General features: G+C 38.6%; 1 protein-coding gene across 9 annotated transcripts in view; it reads right to left on the bottom strand.

Annotated features, from left to right (window-relative positions):
* Positions 1-23,625, bottom strand: part of DAB1 (DAB adaptor protein 1) — a 433,753-nt gene that overhangs the window by 114,790 nt on the left and 295,338 nt on the right. For 6 of the 9 annotated variants that reach the window (XM_018072293.2, XM_018072298.2, XM_018072299.2 and 3 more), the window contains exon 3: positions 16,535-16,647. The exons of the other annotated variants lie outside the window; for them this stretch is intronic. The gene's annotated coding sequence lies outside the window, so the exon portion shown is untranslated. The remainder of the gene's footprint in view (positions 1-16,534; positions 16,648-23,625) is intronic. 9 annotated transcript variants of the gene reach the window in all.

Raw genomic sequence — 23,625 nt, 5'->3', positions numbered from 1 at the left:
TTCCAGAACAACACTTCCAAATAACCCTTTTTAATTCTTCTAACATCAGAAAACTACTTAGTACTCAAAACACAGCATTTAATTTCCCTTTGCATTTAGTTGCTATAGTTGACTGTATTCATAAAATACTTCTCTTAGCTGCTGAAAACAAGAAGCTCTTTTTTTTTAAAAAACCCTACATGTAACTAAGGCAAACAACATATTTTATATTTAAGTTTGTTGTGGTTTACAACATTCTTCATTATTCTATTTTTACAGCATCTTTCAGGTATGTTACCCAGTTCCTCAGATGGGGTAAATAGCACCCTTGAAGCTGCTTTACTACTAGAAGAGCATCTTGGAAAAAAATTGACATATAAAATATTTCTAAAGTAAGATTTTTATTAGTATTCCGATGATGGCAGGAATAATTACTGAAATTCCTCCTGGAAATCACTCCATATAGTGGTGAACATTGCACTTTACCTCACCAATTATTCACCAGAAGTGCTATGAATTTTCTACTCACAGAAAATGCTGACCAGATTAAAAAGATGTTTTTCAAAGAAATGAATTGATTTCACCAACATTTAAAATGGGGAATTGCTAAAATGTCCTTTTAATATTACACTTTCTTTTTTATATTACAGAGGACAGCAATCAGGAAACAAAGGCAAAATAGAAGACATGGACCTTGCTTAAATGGAATTTTTTAAATACTTCAAAATATGCCATTTGGATTCAGAAAAAAACTACATAATGCATGCTCATAATTTATCTGAGAATGAATATTCAAATACTTTTAAGGAAAACCATTAGATTTCAGTCAGTCACTAAAGACCAACAGAAAAATATTTTTATATATATATATATATATATATACATTTTTACATATATATAACATACATTTTTTTTTTATATATACATACATACTGAGCTAAGTATACCATGCAGTGTGAGTAGCATCACTTTCAGGAGTCTTACAAGGTTAGAAGGGAGAGAATCAAACCCTAAATCTACAACCGCAAAAAATTAAAGGCTGGAAATCAAAATGGAAATGGCAGTCACTAAAACCAGTCGTGGCATCACTGTAAGCCTTCAGTTCCACAAGAATCATGGAATCATTAAGGCTGGAAAATACCTCCAAGACCGTCAAGTCCAACCTTTGAGAAAGTATGTAATTCTGCCGGACCAGGGTATTTGCAGCCTTGAATGAAATAAGCTGCTCCTGGAAAAGGTTAGACATAAAAAACTTCCCAGGACTGTCCTGCCAGACCCCGGGAAGGCAGCGATCCCAAGGCTCATGTTTGCATCTCCTCTGCCTGTGTAGCAGGGAATGCAACTCCAGCCCAGAGAGCTGAAAACTAATAACAAACCCCTCTGTGCTGGGGGTATAAATACAACACTCATTGTTCCTTTAAGTGTACTTTCTGCTCCGAGATGCAAAGCTCCACTCAAAGTGCTATTTGTAAGCTTTTTCAGGGTGTTACATCAAAAAGAGCATTGCCACTGAAAGGAACAGGCTTAAAAAACTTCACATCACTCCTCTGGTACTACATTACCAGAAAACAGAGGAAGTCATTCAGACGGGACTAGAGATTCCCTGTGCTCAGTGAAACTTAATTACCTAAATGCTTTTCCTCTATGAACTGCATTATGCCAAGGCTCTACTACACCCAGATTGCTGCATTGCTGACCCTGAAGCAGAAAAGAGAAAGAATTTCTGATAATGCTGTGTAAGAGCAAACTAGAAACTGAACTCACACCTGCTACAGATACATTGCCCAGGCACAGCCCGCCTGCGACCCGAGTCCCACCAGCAGCAAACTGCCTCACCTCCATTAAAGTCAATAAAGTCACACCAGCACAAAATCAATAGCGTTACATTTGACTTATACTGGCGTAACTCCATTGATTTTAATGGAGTTGGAGTTACACCAATTTTATGCTGGTGTATCTGCATTAGTGTCAGAGAAGTTATGCCGGCGTGACTGATGTAAACAATACCAGACCAACCAACCCCTGTATGTCTAAAATTCAATGTCGTTAACTCCAAAGCGACAAGAAAATGCAAATCTGTACATTACCAACGCAGGGCCTTTGGAATTTATTTTTGCAAAGCAGAAGAACGGCTCTTTTGTGATCCTCTTGACACCAAAGGAACAGAGACTAAGAAGGCAGAAAGGACAAAGTACACAGTTGGGATCACAGTATTCTGTAATTAGAGCTGTTAAATGATTACTAAAGTGCGGTGGTGCAATCATCACACCGAAGGAAAGGGAGAAGAATGCAGTCAGGAACATCACCAGGGAGAAGGTAAAAGCAATGTCAGACACCACATTTCATACTGAAATGCAAATTCCTCACAATCAGAATCTGTGTATTCTAATTGGAAGAAAAGGTTATGGAATTAAACATCTCCTATCCTGGACAGCTCAGCATGTTTTTAAGTGGCACAGTAAGTTGAAGGAAACTTGTTCATCTTCTGTCCTTTATAGAAATATCCTAATTCAGCTATTTTTTTTTTTTTATTTCAAGATGACTTTCTTAATATGGCAAGTGAGACTGAACTGAGACTCGCCTTCTCATTCATTTTAAATAAAATAACATCACTATACCTACACACTTAAGCTATACTTTGAAATCTGAAGTAGAGTTTGGAATGATGCCTTATACTAACCTGCTTAACAGATGTGGATTTTGCACCAACTTTTTCAGGTCCCTTTGAGATTTTCTCAGTCACATGAGTTGACTTGTACATTGTGCCTTTCCATTCTCTGAACACTTCCTGACATTATAGCAAAGCAAAGCAAACTTTCCTAATGTCAACAACAACAAAAAACCCCTATGTCAGGATCTTTATTCACTGCTGCTTTTCAACACTCAGCCCTTGTTTCCTGACAGTTAAGTATTAGGAAAGCTAATCAGAGGAATTCACCTTGCTGTGAATGGACTTTTGATTTATTACACCAAACTCAATGACCTGCCTTATGCGAAAGTTCATTGTCTAGTAGAGCAAAGGGGAAAAAGCAAAACACTTCTGAGACTATAAGTATGAATTTACACTAACAGGCAAAAATGTTTACATTCTTGTTCCACAACTGACAAATATCACTATTTTAAATTGTCTGGTAAATGGGTGACCTAATTGTGGCCTTTCAGAACCTGAAGGGAGGCTGAAGGAAAGAGACACTTTTTACAAGGATATCTAGGACAAGGGGGAATGGCTTCAAACTGAAAGAGAGTAGGTTTAAACTAGAGACTAGGAAGAAATTCTTCCTGGTGAGGGTGGTGAGGCCCTGGCACAGGCTGCCCAGAGAAGCTGTGCCCATCCCACCCCTGGAAGTGTTCAAGGCCAGGTTGGATGAGGCTTTGAGCAACCTGGTCTAGTGGAAGGTGTCCCTGCCCATACAGGGTTGGAACGAGATGGTCTTCAAGGTCCATTCCAAACCAGGCCATTCTGTGATTCTGAGTTTTACCTACAGAAATAGTTTTGACCAGTCCATTTAAAGACTCCAGTCTCCAAACCAGCAATGTCACTCATGCAGGTAATCCCACAGGAATGCCCAGATGAACAGCGGGCAGGCTCCTGCACGATATCAAACAGAAGTATTTGAGAACAGCTGCTAGATTTTACTGGAGAAATTTCAAACCATAAATAATTTTCTTGGATTCACTTATCTGTTCTCATCTCATTTGTGATTGCAGTGCCTTGTATCTGATTTTGTTATACACTGTTCCACAAATGCCTCTGCTTTCTATCAGTCAGAATGTTAAACACTTTCAAAGGGAGGAAGCATATCCCCTAAGAAGGTTCCACACATTTTCTGTTCGTGGATAAAACTGAGCAGTGTTTCTGAATAATATCAGACAGTTCTGGAAAATATACTAAAGGGAAAAAAAGTCACATGACAATATGACCCTTGAAACTGTCTGGGCCAGGTGTTGTTTGCTGTATTGTAATTCCACACCCAGCAACGTCCATACCAGGAAACACACTGATCTCCACTCTGCTATGACCATGCAACTGGAAAGGTCTACGTGACCATATCACCCACTTACAGGATCAAAGCCCAAGTGATCCTGGGTTAGAGACCCTGTAAAAGAAGGAAAAAGAAAAACCAAACTGCTGCCAGGCTAAAATGTCCAGGGAAAAAGGAAAAAAAAAAAAGATATGTTTGATAACTCAAACAGTTAAATGAGTATAAGACCTGCATGAGTGGTAATGCATCACAAAATCATGTTTATATTCTAAACATTTTTAAAAATCACCCAAGTAGTGTGCAGTGAGGAACCATTCACCTTCTACTGTCATGCTACAGTTTATTCTCTCTTGGAAGCAATTACAGGACAAATGCCAAGCTACAGAAGGTATTTTTCCAGCAGCAGCATCTGGCTTCTTGGCAGACTCCTCAGGCAATTTTATTGGAAGCTTTAGAGATGCTGTTGGGTCAGTCCTAGTTATATTGCTCAGGAGCTGTCTGGCAGTTTCCTCTTCCTAGATGTCATAATCCTTCTGATTTACTTTGAAGGAATTAGCACATTTCTATCCATTTCAAAAACAGTTGACCTGCAAGGCATTTAGGGGCCATCTACAGAGACACAGTAAAAGTCACTGGTCTAAATCTGTGTGCCTTTGAACTAGCAGCATTTCGGCATCCACTGCCTAATGCCTCATCAAGGAAACAACTAATCCATGCAAAAATTCTGTGTATGTGTGTGTGTGCATCTTACTGGTAAATTAAATGTATTCCTTTAGATTAAAGGAAAAAAAATAAGATGCATGAAAGATTAGCTAGTAAAAAAAAAGAAAGGTAGGATGGGCAACAGCAAATCTGTGCCTTTATTTAACATGGACCGCTCTCATATAGTAAAGACAGTCCTGTGCTTTATCCTGTAGTAAGGGAGAGTGCACATGAAGTCAAGAAATGCTTCTGGCAGACAGCAAGCATAAATTGAAATACAAGGGGATCAGCTCAGTCCACAGAAGAAAAACAATTCCTGAAAATCTGCTACTTGCAATTCCTCCATTAACCATGGTGCCTCCAAGGGCAGGAGGGGCACATGGAAGGGAAGAAGGCAAGACAGCTGATGATGTCCTCTGCTCTCCCTACTGCCCATCCCTTCCCCCTCTCCAGCCCTAGCAGCAAAGATCTGCATTATTCTGCAGCTGTAATCATGATTAATCCTCCTCCAGAAGGATGAAGGAGAGGGTGCTGGGTTTACCCGCCCTCCCTGCATACCAACAAAACCTAGTCCAAAACAAAAAGTCTTTATGTCAGTTTGGAGCTGTCCTCTAGAATTCATACAGAGAAAGGGGGCACAATGCTATAGAAAGCACACTTACAGTCCATAACACAGGTGGGGTTTTAGAATACTTTTGTGCAATTACTTAAAAGAAATACGTTCCTTAATTTAAAAAGAAAAGGAGGCAGAAGTGTTCATTACTACTACTTTTTTTTTCTAAAGACTTTCACACAGACATGCCTCGATGTCTTCTCATTTTTTTTTCTTTCAAGAGTTTTCAGAGAGGTTAGACAAAGAACCTTCCACGAAATCCTCTACCAGGTTATTTTCTAGGAAAAAAGAGTCCTAATGCCCAAAGGTAAATATTACAGGCACAAGAAATGTACTCTATAATTTAATAAAGGGCTATGGCTCTTGGATTTTCTGTAACAGGAGTATACACAGAGCAACATGAGAGAAGACTGACAGCACTAAGAAAGATACACATATCCAGGTCAAACAAAAAGCCAAACAGAGCCCTGTCATCAGCAGAGTGCAACTAAATCCAACCAGACACAGACTTCAGACTTGGCTAATGCAAATTGACTAATATAATTCCATTTTATGCAGGGCAAAACATATTCTGATTGCAGGGCAGTGGTGCTCACAAGTTCTAAATTTAGGTATCATTAGGGCCAGGTGAACCATTCAGTGAACTAATCTGAATTTTATCCATAGCAAAGATTTGTACTGTCCAGAAATTACCTTCTCAGATTTAAACCACGTATTCACTCTCATTACTTCATACATCTTTTGGATATCTCTGTTCATTAATTAAAATATGTGCAGAATCACAATATGCATTGACAAGGCAGCCTGGGTTTTAAAATGCTGTGCTATGGCACACACTGAAAAATCAATTATTTAGGCTTCAGTACACGAACAGAAGTTACTGGCACACTAGAAACCAAACCATATTTTAGGGGAGATGTAGCACAGATTCCATTGTTTACAAGCTGGTTTCTGCAAAGTACTGAGCAATCTCAGTGATCAGATGAACATTTGGATACACACTAAACTTCCAGTGATGCCCTAGATTTCACTGACTACACAAAAGAGATGAAAGCTGCACAGAGAGACAAACAAAAGGTTTCCTCGATGCAGCAAAGATCTAAAATATTCTAATAAACCGTCTTTGATTCTTCAGTCTCAACAAGGCCTGTAAACTGAGAAAGTAAACAAGAATAACCATCAAATGAGTGTCCTTTAGTACAGTCAAATAAAAATAGAAGTAAAATGCTGGTCTCCCTTGTACACTGCTCTCCTGAAACATCTGGCACACTTAAAACAATGTACTTTATATTCAAAGATAATATAACCTAATCTGAAATAAAGTTTCTGCTACAATGAAAACTAGTTGTTTTGCCAGCTGAGTTTAAAGCCAAAAGGTGAAGAAAACCTAATCCAATTAAAAGGAGAGGGAATTTAGGAATGCAGAATTTAATTACTGCACTTGGAAGACAGCCAGGACCATTGGGTTAAGCCCTTGTGAAAGGGCCAGGGGAACTCAGAAGAATTCCAGTGGTCAGGCCCCCGGCTCCTGAGCAGGGCACCCTTGGCACCCACGTGCCCTGTAGCTGAGGCCCAGGGAAGAATGCCAGCTTCTGACTTGCAGCATTTCCAGCAGGTCCTTCCTCCCAATGCCCAGCATTAGGCAGACCTGGCTCTGCCCAGCTTGTGACACCAGACAGGCTCTCAGCACAATACGGTGAGACTGCAGACGATGGCCAATTAAAACTGCTGGGATAAATACGCCCTCAATGAAGTTATTGCCTGTGTGTCACTTTAACATCTTGGTTTGGTTTGGGCTTTTTTTCAGTTCCACAGACTAAATAGCAGGCAGCAATATTAGTTTTGGAAGAAGTATGATGTTTGTGTTACCCACTCCAGTTAATTAATGAAAATAATGACAGAGTTACAAAATCAGGGATGATTAAGAACTTGAAGACCATCCTACCCATTTCTCTGCCAAGCAGGATTTGTTCTTAATAGCACATAATGCTGTTCTTCAGCAAACCTTTTTAAATCACACCAGCAGCAAGAGTCCCATCTCCTTCCTTCAGAGGTGTTCACTCATTCAGGCTGCTTCAGAGGAAGAAGTAAAATCCGAGAACAGACATCCTGCTAACTTTGTATCATTATTCTGAGTTAACTGCTCAGAGATTATCTTCAGCAATTACTGCAAACACATTCCAAATGCCTGTAATCCTCACGCAGCTCCACTCTATCAGTGTTAAACCAATCTATCCCCTTCAGGTAAGAGCTAATGGTACAATCACATACCACTGGGTTTATAACCCAGACTATTATAGTCTCCATTATTAAATATTGCTTATTATTTTGTACTTACAAAGTCAGGGAGATGTGATTTTATTGCTTGCATATCATTCTTACATTAGTCTTATGCTGTTATAACTTCACTCTGCTTTTCCAGATAAGCTTTTTTTGCTTTCTGCATATTTAAATAGTAACTCTAATTATCCCTATTTGATTGCCCTCCTCTTGCAAAGCCTTTCCACAGGATCATCTGCAGCGAATTCTTCATCCTACTTAGATTTTAAGAAGCCTAAGACACATTATATTCTTTAATTTTAGTAAGAGCATAGAGGTGCTTCTTTCATAAAAGAAAAAGACATGCATAATGTGTTACACCTTCAGATATATTTTTTTCAAAAAGAGAAGGGTAGATTATTGATTATTATTACACTGGGAATAGTAGCAGTACAGAACAGTGCCTAATGATAAAGTCAACTAAAAACTAAAGAAACCCCAACAAACAAACAAAAAACCCCTGTTGACATGGTACCACACTGGCAAAGAAAACTTCACTGTCTAAAAATATTGCTTCTTTTGCAAACAATGCTTATAAGAGTTTTGTGGATTTATTTTCAACCAGTCACAGAAAACACTTTATACTTGTAGTTCATAGGTACATGAAGCTACATGTGGCTACACAGTAACTACAATTAATGGATTTAATGCATAAACTCAGGTAATCTATTCAAAGATGTGCACATTGCAGTAGCCCAAAACATGCCTATAAAATTTGAGTCAAAACTAATGTTTGTTACAATAATTTTGTTAGTATTTTTGGCCATTTTTGAAGAGATTTTGCTATTTTGATTACTGTCAATACATTTTGGGTTAATTATAGTGGTGTTTAGTAACATCATGTGTTGTTAAAGTTGCCTGACATTTCCCTTAATGATTCTCTTTCTAGCTCTTTATAACTTTACCACACCAAACTCTATCTGCCAGAGCTGACATCTTGCATGACACACAGCAAAAGCAGTGACACTCACAGATCAACCTCCAGGACCTTGTCCTGCTGCCCTGAGGCATGAGATCATCCCACTCTCCTCCTCCTCCTCCCCTGCTCACTAAGCAGTGAAGTTTCCCACAGTGACTGCCTTTATCATTCACTCCTGACTTTGATCCTCCAGCACAGACATGTTCCTACTAAGACTTTATGGCAAAGAGAAGTTACTCTGTACACTGCACACACAACTTTGCATTCTGTTACCTTCCATCTGGACAATGTTAAATTTAGCATTTCTTTACTGATGTGCTTGGCTCTGTAACAGTAATTTACATTTTTGTGTGTGTGTGTAGTAACATTCAGGGAAAAAGACGCAACACAGGTGTACAGCAACCATATTGCAGCATCTTGTGGAATTCAGCTCACAAGCTGCATTCTTTCAGCACCTACTCCTGCAAAAGTTACTTCAGCAATAAGTGATATGAGTCTGGCAGTGGTAACTATCTCTCAAACATGACTTGGACTGAACAGGACAGGAAAGAAAAACAGGAGTTTTAGTTGTTAACTGTGACTTTCAGATCCATTTGTGTCAAAACAGTGTCAAAAAGCGTTTGGAAAGACAAAACACAGTCTTGAGCCCCGAATGCTCACAGAGCATTCACTACTTTAGTAAATACTTCTTTATTAAGGACTACTTTAGTAAATAAAACAACCAACCAACCACACAGAGGCACAGTCTTTGAGCCAAAGACTTTCCTTAGGAAATGTGACATTCAGCCAAGAAAAATGCCTCTCTCTCATCTTCTCTGGTCCTCCCCACAAATTTGTACACCCCTGAAGATCTAACATCACCTCAGAAGCACAACAAAGTACCACATTCACACCTGAACCAGCTGGTTTCAGGTACAGCACCAATGAAAGCAGGATGGCAGGGTTGGCAAGGCAATCAACGGGGCTCATCTGACCAAACTAACCATGTGGGAAGAAAATTCTGCTGCCACATACACTCAGCGCCAGGACATGCTGAGAAGCAGCCTGGTTGAAGAAGGCAGGACTGCTTGCCAGTTTAGTTCCCTGCAAAGAGGCCAGCTCAAAGTCCTGTACTGCCCCAGATGATGATAGAGGGGTTGTGAGGGCAAGCTCAGAACACCTGCAACACAGCCTGTGGTTCAAATAGACACGAAAGGATATGTGTCTGTGTTCCGGACAGGGGTTTATATTCCCCAGATTGATGACTTTAAAAGGAACACACAGTAGAGATGTCCCATTGTGATTTATGCTGCACTCTGCTCTCATGCTGCAGCCCTGGCAGGAGCAGCAGCAGGAGGATCGATGCTGCTGGCTGGGTCTGCCCACAGGGAATGAACCTGCTCTGGAGGCAGCACCACGAGCAGAGACAGATCCTCATCAGAGCCAACGGCTCGGAAACATCACAGGGAGATAACCCACACAGATCCTCAGTGACCTTCACAAATATCTCCACAAAGATGCCCACGATTGAAGAGAAAGTTATATTGGTAACAAGTGTTGAACACCTCAAAGCAAATACTTCAGATTAATAATAGCCATTAAAATATATTTTCTCAGCAAGACGTAGCAATCCCACCAGGAAGAACAACTGGTGTCACCAGATCATAAGCAAACACAGGTGAGGATGCCCAGTCTTTAGCAGCAAAGTAATCCTCTGGCACCCTATTCAAAACCTGAGAATATTCAGAATATTATTGGAAGAATAATTCTGTTTGAAGCTCACTAAATAAATCTCAGATTCTTATGTGAAGTAATTTGATTCTATTTTTATCTATTAAAGAACATTTGGATTAACAGATTGAAAAAGTTCATTCACAGCTTTATGTATAAATATATATATATATGACTGTTACAAACCCTCCCCCCTGATGCCCATATAACTAAAAAAAAAAAATCAAAGCAGAAATTACATTTACACAGTCTTGAAAATATTTTAAAATCATCACTAACATGTGTGATTTCATCTTATTTTACTTATGAGCCCAAAGATGTATCCTGAATGCCATTTCTATAGAAATTGAGTGCCAAATATTACAAAGTTGCCATTTTACTATGTAAAAATATCCTGCCAGCATTCAAGCAAATTAAATTTAAAATTAAACTTCAAGCCTTTGCATGCCACAATAATATTTCAGGCAACAACTTCAAGCAAGGAAAAGCAAAAAACAGACTGTGCGTATACTACAGTTCAAAATAGATTTCTCATGTCAAATGGCACAGTTTTTCCTTTTTTTCCATTAAAGAGTTATTTTAAATCTTCTGCTGAATATATTTACATGCCTAATGAAACTTCTTTGGTGATTCTTCTTGAATTACTATATATGCTTTAACACTGCATACACTAATAGTGTACACATATATACAAATCCACACACAAATGTATGCACTCATGCACACCATATTCATGCAAAGAGAATTAATGGGTTTTTTTGACTGGATGCTACCCCCTGTAAATATGTTAAACGTGAATAGTGCTCATGGTTGGGTTCATTAACTAAAAATGTTGCTGTTGTCTGCACAATTCGTGTTGCTCAAATAAGAAGGCATGACATGTAAAATGCTAATTTACAGATTGAGTTCTTTTCAATTTACCATCAAGGTCTCTCTCCATGAGGAAAATCAGTGGTCGCTCACTATAATTCTCATCAAGTAACTTGAGCTGAGACCTCACTCGGCACCTGAAGATAAGTCTCTGCAGGTAGCCTTCTCCAAGAAAAACAGGGGAAAAAAAATTATAAAAAGGTTTTGAATGAGCCCTAAACACATTTTCTGACATGTTGTCATGGAAAAATAATATCCAAAAGCCACAGTCCACTGTGACTGACAAACCTCATCTTTCAAGGGAAGAGTCATTATACTTAGAGTGGCAGTTGATGTCATTGTAGATAACTCTTCTCACAACTTCAGCTATTTCTTCTTCAGTCTTTTTCCTAAAATCCCCATCTCTAGAACATCTGTAGTCTGAGAGATCTGCTCACATCCATAAGCGTGAGAGTTACTCTGAACACCCAGAACAAAGCTTGGAATGTCACTCTATCAGTTAAGTTCACACCTGATGTCCCCATTATAGGTCGATGCAGCATTTGATAAACAGATACATTTAAGAGATTAACTTCAAACCCCCATTATTTCTCCAAACTAGAACAGCAGTAGTTCCATCATTCTCTAAAACATTCCAGGACTTCAATCTACCACAGCTGTACCAGCTGCCTCTTCTATAAATACCTATGACACCCAACTACTTCAGGGACCATAAATGGCAACTTAACTGCTCAACACCTAAATAATTTATGTCTTTAAAATTTCTGAGCAGGTTCATCAGTGGGTTTGTCTCCCTTTCACAGATGCAGCTCTGTGTTGTATTTAGCTTTCCACAGGATCTCACCACCTCCCTGTCACTTGATGTACAAACTACTTCGGTTTCAAAGATCTCTTCTATACAGGGTGAGTTTTCAGCAGCAACTTAATTCTTTTAAATTCTTTTCTGTCACCTCTGTTAGTTTATCAGAGCAGTCATTAAGGTTGGGCATTCTGAGGCTGGTGGGTATATCTGAGCTAGCTCACTTGGAGCTAATTGTGTTCTATTTGACATTCTCCAAGCACTGACAGTCCTCATTCAAGCCGAGTGTGAAAGTTTTTAAATTAGCTTTCACAGTTTGATTCACAGACAGCAAATGCAAAATGGCACAGGATTAATTTTTCCCCAACAACACAGTGTAACAAAATAGCCCAAAGGCTATTTTACTTCATTTGCTTTAACTATTAGGGAAGATTCACAGCACAGACAATGTTCCAACAGAGACAAAAGCTCCAGAGGACTTTCAAAGCTTAGTATTGCCCCCATTAATTAAAGCACCATACGTCTGTACAGCCTTTCCACTTTGTCACTACATGTTAAAATGAAAGTCTAGACCATTTTAGACAAACCACACTGATTATTGCTTAAAACATGATCAATAAAGTCTTCTCAATTTTATTATAGAACACATTTTTATTACATATTAAAGCATGGCATTTGATTTAAATTAAATTTAAAATAGGCTATATAGAAATCCACATTTTCTTGGGGAAGTACAAATCTTGACTTCACATGTTATCTCAGTGTCTTTTTGTTGGTCTGCCTTCATCTGCCAGGATACAACTTGAATATTGTATCACCTATTGCAAAAGTGCTTTGGTCACTTCCAGCAAACAATGGCAGAGCAGGATGGAACTTTAGCTTTCCTGGCACCTTTCATTTTCCCAGCCACTACCATTAGGCACATACACTGAGTTTATATGGATGAACTTTCTGAACCTGCAAAGTCTCTCAAACAAAACGTCCGAGTACACAAATTTTCCTTCGAGTAAGCACAGAGGTGTGTATGAGCAGCTCCATCAACAAATTGAAAAGTTTATCACATATTGAAGCTTCTACACTCATTTTTTAGAAGCAAAATATTTCTCTGGTTTCAGAGGTAAACTAAAATCTCCACCAATGGTTTGGCTCCTCTTGTCAAAGTACGTATCAAAATATTTCACGTAAGGTCCAAAACTCATAAGCACTCTTCAATTCAAATTAGTTCTAATACTCTAATAACCAATAATTCCAATATAATCTAATAACTGTATCAATAGTGGTAAGTCACATCTCAGATGGAAACTATCTTAAAGTATAAAAAGTATGTACAGTGACATTTGAAAAAATTTTGCCCGCACAGATGGATTCCAGCTCCATACTCCAGATTCCATATTTGATATAGCCTAGGATATGCAGGTCAAATCTGACAAACTGTAAAGTCAAAGGCCCATCTGTAAATGTCAAAATTTAGTCACTGAGGTTGATATAATTTAGGTACTTCTTGACAGGATTTAGAATACTAATCTCAAATATTAACCTAGTTTTAAAAGTTTTACGAGCTTTTTCCATTGTGTGTTAAGAAGCTACATACTTTCGATACAGTGATAAATATTTTGTAAATAAGAAACCTTTTTCACAGTAAATTTGCAAGAAAAGAAAATCAGGAAACGTCTGTTACAATTTTTAAAAAGAATCCACGCTATTTAGTGAAATGTATTTATAGGACATTTTAAGAAAATCTTGGAAATCTTTCTTCAAGTCAATTCTAGTATAATGCAAAGCCACAGACCAGTCAATGAGACCCAACACCAATTCATCCCTGTCAGCAGGCACTCCAGGCAAGAGTGCCCTTGCCTTGAGTGCCCTTCACACACAAGATCACTACAAGATCACACACAAAACCCACAGACTAGTCAGGTTTACTTTTTTTTTCTTTTTTTCATTTTGGAACATTTAAAATGTGATGAGTTTACATTTAGAATCTCCAGTTGCTGCAAAAATCCTCCATGCATAAACCCAGAAAACAGGGATGCAGCTTGTGTGAACAGAACTAAGTTAGACCCCAACTAGCCAGAATAAGGCTGTGAAAAGTGAGCCCTGACAGTGGTGGGCAGGCTTGGACAGGCTCCTTGAAACAGAGCTGGCACAGCTGGCACACAGGCAGTGCTCCTGCTGCCTGGATTAACCTTCATTTGGGTACAGCTACAAAGGCCAGAATTGCAGCTCTCCATGGTAATAGAGAGCAATTTGGATATGTCTTTATAGTTGTTTCATGAAATCTTTTCTGATGATGCTTATGTAATGAAATGAAAGATGAAATTCCACTGACAAACATATCAGAAAATCTAATTTAACACAGACAAAATAAAGAACTGAAAAACATGGTTTTTTAAAAATAAAACCACTTTTCTAAAGCCTTTAGACCATTGGATCTTGTGTGTAACTACAGATAATATAAATCCTTAAGACAATCATGAAGTTTTACCCACCCAAATATAAACCAGCCCCCTGCACATGGAACTTCTCCTTCGATGGCAAGTACAACTCAAATGTTCTCTGAATTAACTTCCAAAGCTTATAAAGCTTTATCAGCTCAGATGGTAAAAACCAACGGGTTATTTGAGAGCTAAACTTGTCAGAAACTGCAAAAGAGATACAATCCAATTGTTATTGAAAGTTATGAATACAGTTTTCTGGTCACTTCATGTCAGGTGCTAACAGACATCAGAATCACTGAACAACACATTCACATGAGACATGGAGTGCTTGTGAATATTTATGCTTAAGAAACTTTGAATTCTATCCAATTGTAAATGCCACAGTGTAACTGATCAGTCCTGATCATGAAAGTCTTCCAGAGTATTCTCGACTCTAAAACAAACTAACACTTTTACCTTCCTGCATTTGGCAGGAATTCATATTACAAGAGAGACATTAGATAAAGCAAAGAGGTCTTGCAGGGCAAAAAACTGCTGAACAAATACTCAAATAAGCAGCAAAATAAAGTCACTGCTTCAATATATTATTTTATATATTGACTAGATGGTCTCTGTATGTGTGTATATGTAAAAGCCTGTATCTACTTAAGACAGTCTTCAACTGGTAATCTGTAATCAAAAAGCAAGTGTCGGTTGAACTAAATGCTACCAAAGAAAGAGTTAACACATAATCATCACTCAGTTTAATGCAGTTTCTGATCTGTAACAGCACGGAACAACAACTTCAAACCAGCTGTGCAGGGCAACAGAATTCTGCCAATTTACACTGGATCCAGGATCTGTCCCATTGTATAGTTCCTTCACTCATTTCATTAAATCATGTTTGCCAGCAACTACAAAGTCCTAATGGGTGCAGAAAGCTATTCTGCACTTGTTGATTGCCAAGGCATCTGTGCAAACCCAGTGAAATGGAAAGAAGTGAAGCAAGGAACCCCACTGTTAGAAATAAACCTAAATCAATACAAATAGAACTTAAGCACTTGCCATATATGGCTGATTTCTTGCAAAGTATAAGACCTATCAGGGCCTGGTTTTAGCCTGAGACTACCTAACAATGTTTAAATTAATTGGTTGATACTTTACTAAACAATACTCTTTACATTTAATTGTCCCAATGCAAAACAATGTCAATATTCAAGTGGCAAATCCTCAAGATGAATTAACATGCTGAGTTTCAGAAAAGTTTCTTTTTCTTTCAAGGCAGCATCAAGCTACTTCTGTTTTCTCACCAAGTTCAGTGCTGTTTTATCTTCATAGCTCTGAGACAATCACAGACCTGGTAGAAAATCTTCAGCTTTGCTTTGCGATACTTTTATTTCCGAGACAACCAGCACCAAGCAATAGTACAAATCCAAGAAGAGAAATTGCCATGAGATGTTACAGTTCCATGAATAGCTGTTAATGCCAGCTGCAGCAGCCAGAATATCAATTTCCTCATTGCAAAAATTTAGGAAAGCATGATACAAAAGTGAAGGCAGCTTTATCATTACCTGCCTGTTATCATTTCAGAAAGCTTTCCCCCCTTACCTTCTTTAAGTATCTACTAACAATTTTTTTCATTGCAGTTCATCTTGAAAATTAATCATCATAAATTTAAAACCATTTTCTTGCAGATCTGTCAGGTCTGTAGTGCTATTTCATTTATTACAAGACCACATGACGCATCAGAGCTCAGTATTTGAACATGACATATTTTCACTTTGTTGTGATACCACATTCGAAAATTGTTCCTATCAATCTTTCACTGGAGCCAAAACTTAACTGTCTTGTTCACTGAAACATTAAATGCCAAGTCACACAGATGAATAAAAGCATTTGCAAGATGCAAACATTTGCAAAAGTTTCCTGTTGAAAGGGTCTATAGAAGAGAATCCACAAAAATGAACGGAATCCACAGTGAGTACTGAAAGCCACTATTTGTAATCATTTCAGCCATCAGATCACACGGAAAGTTAAAAGATTTCATGAACAGGCTGATCTTTAAGTAGGATTTTGGAAGTATTTACAGTTCTGATTTCCAAAAAAATACTACAACTTCTGTGCATTTGCCTGACTCAGCTTATGCATTGCTTAAAATCCCTGATTTTCTGCATCGTTCACCAGTGAGGAGTAAAACCCCAAACAAACAGGCCATATACTTACAGTCCCCATAATGCATCATTTTCCCTCTAAACAGTGGCAGCAAACAGGCACATCCAATACTGTATTACTTTCTTCTCTCATTCATGACGATTTCACACACAGGTTCTTTGACTCTGAAAAAAAAGCATTTCCCAGGTTCTAAGGACAGAGGTACCCCAACCAATCCATCATGCTTTGTGTGCTAATGATAGACTCATGCATAAGAGGCACCAGGAGCAGTCAGAGGCAGCAGGCATGAAAAGGAGTGAATCAACTGTCAAGGGTTGTGATCTGAAGGACCGCAAGGCTGTGATTAGAATTTTCAATCAGGACTTCCACAATTTATCATGCTACAAAGGAAAGGGGGACACACACACATATTTCTTCATCAGCCCTTCCTGCTGTGGGCAAAGTGAGTGTTAGGGCATTAAAAACAGGAAATCTGAACATCTTAGGCTTATAAGTAGGTACTCTTCAGGGAGTGGGAAGTAAAAGATTTTCTGGGACTGCAGGGCTACTACTTTTTGTCTGCATACCCAAAATTGAAATAAGATTATTTGCAGCACAGGCTTTGATATTATGAAAAAGAAACACAGCTCTTCCTTCTCCTCTTACAGGTATACTCAGACACCTGAGCAAGAAGTAGTTCTGGAAACCTCTGACTGTTGCCTTTAGGGATATGAAATGGAATAAAACCCACCAGGAATCCTACATCAGAATTTGCTAATACACCCTGTGAAACTTTAGAAAATAAAAAGGCAGAGGAAATACAGCGTAAATATTCTCATAGCCTGTATGAAATCACCTGCAGCACTTGCCAGGAGGCATACAGTCACATTTTCAAAAGGTAAAAAGGAGCAGCAAGTTTACTGAGTGCACAGGTTCACAGCAACCAAACACATGGTCTAACTGTGGTATTGGTTTGTCTTGGTACTACTACCTCTGCTTAGTAATTCTACATCTCAACAGCCTCAAACAGGATTTGGAGATGGGCTGGTTCTGCAGCTCTGCTATGGTCTCCCTTTTGAAATCACAAGAGTCACAAAACCTCTTCAAATATTTTGCTGCTTCTTCCTCTCCTTCCTCACCTATGAAACACAGCAACTCCATCTCTCTGGACACAAATTTTGCAAGAACTCATTCCCAGAGGGGACTGCTGCCTCAGAGAGGATGACCCCTAGAAAATCAAAAAATGCCAGCCCAGCAATTAGGAACTGGGAGCTGGTGGCTCAAAGGAAATGCCACAGGGTCTGTACCCATGTCACTGCAGAGTCTTTGTCTCAAACTCTAGATTCAAGTGACAGACCAGGCAGATTAGATATTTATTGAAATATATGAATGAGGCATTATTTTAAAAGGCAATTTTCATGTTAAACTATGAGTAATGAACAGTAAAGACAGATCTTATTTACATAATTAATGTTTCAGTTATTGATATTCCTTCAGAGGGTCACTAGCCTTTTTTCTCCAAGTTAATTAATTAATAAAGCAACTGCTTTTATGTAGGTAATTGTAATCACTTTAATACTCAAAGGCATGTAAAATATCTGGCTTTTTTTCTTTAATGTTGCAACTGGAGTGACAAACCGATCATTTGCATAAATATAAACACTGAATGGGTCCATTTAACTCCTGACTAGAAAGAAATCCTTTGAAACTAACAGGAAAGAAATACATTAATTATGGACCAACACAGGAATCTGGGCAAGATCATCTTTTGTCCTTGCATCACAACAATCATGTTTTCCCTAACACAAATCTCAGCTTCAAGACACTAAACTGCTCATGGTGCAAATCTGGTCTCACTTTTAGCTGAAGATTGCTCTGAGGAGACAAAATACTTTAAGAAAGAACAGACTTTATGGACAAACAAACACAAACCAGAGAACTGTTAGCAAGCAGAAAGCTTTAAACATTCAGCATTTCACAGGTAATTCAGAACTTTTTATTTTTTCCATTAAGAAATACACAAACAAATCCAGCAAGAAGCAGTTTGACCCTATAAAAACCTGTTGCAGAAAAACTTATTCTGCATGGTAAATGCTATTCAAGCCAGGTGAGATGGTTACTTTGCTCAGTAGCCAGACCTCACATGCTCCTGCATCGGATCAGGCAAAGCATTGCAAATCTGGAAAGGTCTAGTGGATGCATTTTCTTGAGGAAGACAGGACAGCTGAGAGGTTAGATGGAAGCTTTTCTCCCCTCCCTCATTAGAGACAGTACTGAGTGACCAGGTTCAGTACAACGTGGTGAACACCTTGATCCATGAGTTAATTTAAATTCTGCACAGTCCATCTATGAGCTGTTGGCTCAGAAGCCAATTACTACAGCTTCTTGTCTGTAAATCTCAGTCTTGCTCCACTCACAGTCCACTCAAAACATGACTGCAAAAAACATTTTAGTGGCCTCTTTCATAATTCTGTCCTTGATATGGGAGAACGACACTGGGATTATCATTTTTATCACACACCATGAATAAATTATACTCATCCCTTTTCTGACCCTTCCTATCTACAGCACTACAGGTTGCTGCCAAACAAGCATCTTCAGTGCCACACAGTTCTCCAAAGCCAATTATCTGTTGTTAAAATTTCATCTTGAATATGCTATTTATTGTGTGATCTAATCAACAAGAAAGAAAGAGTTAAAGATGTTGATATCTGAATACTGACACCACTGACTAGCTCATAACCAGAGTCCCATCATTCTGGTACTTCCTGATCAGAAAATTGCTATAAAACATAACTGAGGGGAGTCTCCCCTCTTTTATACAGTGTCTAGGATCACACACAGAAATGAAGGGAAGGAGAGCTCCAATGCACCTCCATTCTAGGGAATGGGATTGCAATACAGAAAATAAATGTTATTATTTGTATTATGCACTCATCTGCACCATATCAGCTGCTAAAACCTTGCAAAACATTCCAGACATCATCAAGAACCATTTCAACCTGTTTTCAGACTGTAAATCTCAAATCTGATCTCCCTCCAAGAGATTATAACAAAACATGAAATAACCTAAATATTGAAAGTCATTTCACAGAAAACTGAAATAGATGCTGTAGGGAAAAACACATTCCAGGCTTGCAAATTCTATCTTGTACGTAATCCTTCTCCAAATTCTTCCAGAGGACTATCTGATCCATCTCTCTGTCTCTGTCTCACAGTATTTTTAACCACTGCAGATCTTTTCAGCCAGTGGCTGGTTGTGTTTTCAACTGGTGGTTGTAGCAAGTGGCATTCAAACCACGCAGGAGTAAGGAATGCAGCCACTAAGTAGATTATGAATAAACCACTCAGGTAGTCTTTTCTGTGTTTCTCAGTAATCACTCACAGCCAAGGAGCACGATAGAGATCTGCTTCTTCAGTGTCTCACTTCTAAAGGATCGATGTGCTGCGAACACAGGCACTACAGGACTTAATAGCAAGTTTTAAGTGCTTCTTACAAGACAAGGGTCTCCTCTTCTTGCAGGCATGGAAGAGCTAAAGAGCTGCTATCACTGGGTATTTGTGCCTTTTTGTCAGAATCATCCTTACTAAACACAGAGAAGCTACAGTGCACAGATCCAAGAGAAGATATAAATGAAATTCTAGATTAACACAGCTCCATTAAATCAACTTAGCAATTTTATCTCCAGGGATAACAATTTGGCTTGCAGTGGTGGGCTAAATAATGCAGTTCAACACATTAAGAACAGATCTGTATTCAGACTGAATGGACTGTTAGCTCAGAAAAAATAGACAGGAGGGAAAAGAAATGCTGAAGCAGCTGTTTCCTGCCCACAGCACATTTTCTCTTCTCCTTTATCTTCCACAACTATCATGTTCATATATCTATCACCATATCTTGCACTTTCCCTATGAAAGAGACAAAACAGGCCTGAAAATCTGTCTTAATGGGTGCCATAAAAAGAAATATCAATTCATTTGGATGTAGCACCTGCAACAGGCATGAAACATCCAGAAATCAGTGTAATCAAGAAGTGGGGCTTCTCCTTTGCCATCCAGTCCCTGCAATAAAATGGGCTGCCTATATCTTTTATCATTTCATATCACAGATACCTTCACTTCCCCGGAGTGCATTTAGCAGCAAACCTGGAAATTTCTCCTCTAACCAAGAGGCAAGTCCCCTTTTCTCTCCCTGTAGTCACAGTTTCAGCCATGCAGTTTTCCATGAGGCAGTAAAAAGTTTCCCTATTGTCAGCACTAAAAGCTTCTCCTAAAGTAGTTCTTTTTCCATGCAGCCACATTTTCATCAAATTTTAGTGCATACATTTTATGAAACTGTTTGAAAACCTCAGGATTTAGGTTAGAGAAAGAACATGAAATGTAGGCTAGGCTAGAGTCGGCTTTCTAGGGAATACCCCACTAAAGCAGTCTCTTGATAGGTAAGGTATCTTCCTTACTATAAAAGCAAAGATTGTTGAGCACAGATTTTCACAGGGCTCTGGAGATTTAAACTCTTAGAAAGACCTAATTTCATTCAAAACTATCTGCTTGCTTCCTCTGGATTTTATATCTGTATGAGTTAAGATGGAATATAGAATTGGGCAAAAGAAGGGATTTTACACCATTAGCAAAAAACTTTAGTTGAATTTTTCTGTCTCTTAACTCTATCATCTAATGCTGTCAGGCTTGCTATAGGATATTTATTGCTTTGACTATCTAAAAATTATTACTTTTTCAGATTAAAAACAACACTTCAAGGGGGATATAAAATTACATGGTTTCTATTGCAAAAGTCGGCAATGAAAACTTTAATGTATCTGTTCCTATTCAGGCATACCTATGAATATTTTTAAAGCAAAGCTATCACATTCCACCAATGTTTTTACTCCTATTTTTGCTCTAGTTGAGTTATATTTTTTACTCCAAAAGGGATCCATTGGCACAGATATTCACACCACCTTCCCTATTACAATTCATTTGGTGCAGTTTAAACATTCTGCAGTATAACGTCCTGGATACAGTTAAAAACTTCGCAGCTGTATACAGTAACTAGACAGACAACAAAGAATTTCTAACACCCTGCCTTTTAATGCTTCATATCACTTCTTTTGTGATAAAAACCCCGTAAGTGAAAGGATTCCAGACTCATCCTTTGTGCTGCCTTTTCAGGACATGCTGAACATCAGAAGCTTCCCACAGACTGTGTGCAGTGTGGGAGACAAGACACATTCTAGTGGGTTTTTTTCCTTTCTCGAGATTTCAGCACATATGTATGACCTCCACAGTTTAACTGATGACTATTCAGCGCATGTTACAAAAAACAGCCATTCTCATTTCCTTTACGCTCCTCCTCAAAGAAATAAATCAGTATCTTGACTGATTGAAACACTTAGCTGCCAGTCATTTTGCTTTGTCCCCTCACTGCCTCACACCAGCCTGTGCGAACTCAAGAGACGCAGAGAAGTGATTAAATTGTAACAAGGAGCCCTGAGAGCAATAACTAAGTGAGCGGTTACAAACAAGTAACACAGTTCTTCATAATTCAGTAAAATGTATTATTTGATTTTGTATGTGGTTTGGAAAGCCAGTCAAACAGTAGTGCTTTTTCACTAATGCAATAACATTACTGCTTAATGGTGGAAAGCACAAGAGAGCAATATATGGCCTACAAATAGGAGCAAAATGTGCAAGCTTAACAATACAAGTTTATCCTCCTTATGAATTACCTAGGCAGTGCTTTTATTAGATGAGATCCATTGTTTCCTGATCTGCAAATTACTTCCTGAATCTATTAACTATAATGGGAGAAATGTATTTTTCAGTCTTGCCCTCTGAAAAAAAACCCACCACAATAAATCAGTCTAAGCAGGTGAGACTAAACTGGCAACAAGGCCAAGGTATTTCAAGTATGCAATCCCTGGCTCCCTATAACACTAAAGGATTTTTTTTTTAGGATGGGAGCATAGAAATGAAAGGATTTAAGTGTAAATTACCCAATGATAGTATAATTCTGGAGTATTACCATGCATGTGAAGGATTATTAAGGATCAGGTAGGATTTTTCTTGTCTTACTTCAGTCACCTCCAGGGAAACAAATTCTGAAATGCTCCATAGGAGATAAAGAACAACTTGAGTATATTAAAAGACTCATGGATATAATTCCATGAACTACAATCTTTCTTTGTAACTCAGTTACCTTTAAGTGCACAAGACTTTTATCATAGTCCTTGTATTTCACGTGTCTTTGAAGGATGACATTTCCACTCACTGACTTAGCATGTGCATGTCTTGAATTCTCTAGTGAAGGCCCATGGACAGTAATATTGTTTTTATTTATATCTTCCTCCAACTGAATTGCAACAACACATCCCAAAACTCACTTTCCTAAGCAAAATACTTCAGACATGTATAGCCATTAAAGACACAATGATTATCCTGAAAATGTAGAGGTGGAGGTACTTTTACAGGTTCCTGAAAACTGAAGTCAACAGTCGATACTGTGGCAGAAGACAGAATCACAGAATGGTTTGGGTTGGAAGGGACCTTAAAGATAATCTCAGTCCAACCCCCTGCCATGGGCAGGGACACCTTCCACTATCCCAGGTTGCTCCAAGCCCCGTCCAACCTGGCCTTGAACACTTCCAGGGATGGGGCAGCTACAACTTCTCCGAGCAATCCAGTGCCTCACCACCCTCACATTTACTATGTTCTTGCTAATGACATACCAGTTGCTAAAAAACACTTGATAAGAAATATCTGAATCACCACAAGGTAGTTTGGCAGCATCAGAACTGCAAAACAATTACAAAAGGCAAAGCACCTGAATCTGCTCAAGAACTACGACTACATGTACTGCATTCCTTCTTCAGAAGCTCTCAATCGCCTCCCAGGTGTAAGAGTTCATCAAGCTGGATCCATTTTCCAAGCTCCTCACATCTCACATTCTCTTCTAAGACTCAAACTCCAGCATAGTTTAAATTCTTCTCTTTCCCATCAACTGGAGTCAACAGGACTCTTGGTATCTTTGACCCTTGTGCTCCACCTCACAGGAGTCATCGGCTGTAACACATGTTCCATTGACTGAAACAACCAGACCCAGAGTACCTTAATGAGTACATAATCCCTACACAATCTGCTCTTCCAACTACCTCTTACATCTTTGA

Source organism: Manacus vitellinus, unplaced genomic scaffold (assembly GCF_001715985.3).
Source record: "Manacus vitellinus isolate BGI_N305 unplaced genomic scaffold, ASM171598v3 scaffold_21_pilon, whole genome shotgun sequence".
NCBI lineage: Eukaryota > Metazoa > Chordata > Aves > Passeriformes > Pipridae > Manacus > Manacus vitellinus.
This window is presented reverse-complemented; position numbering and strand designations above follow the sequence as displayed.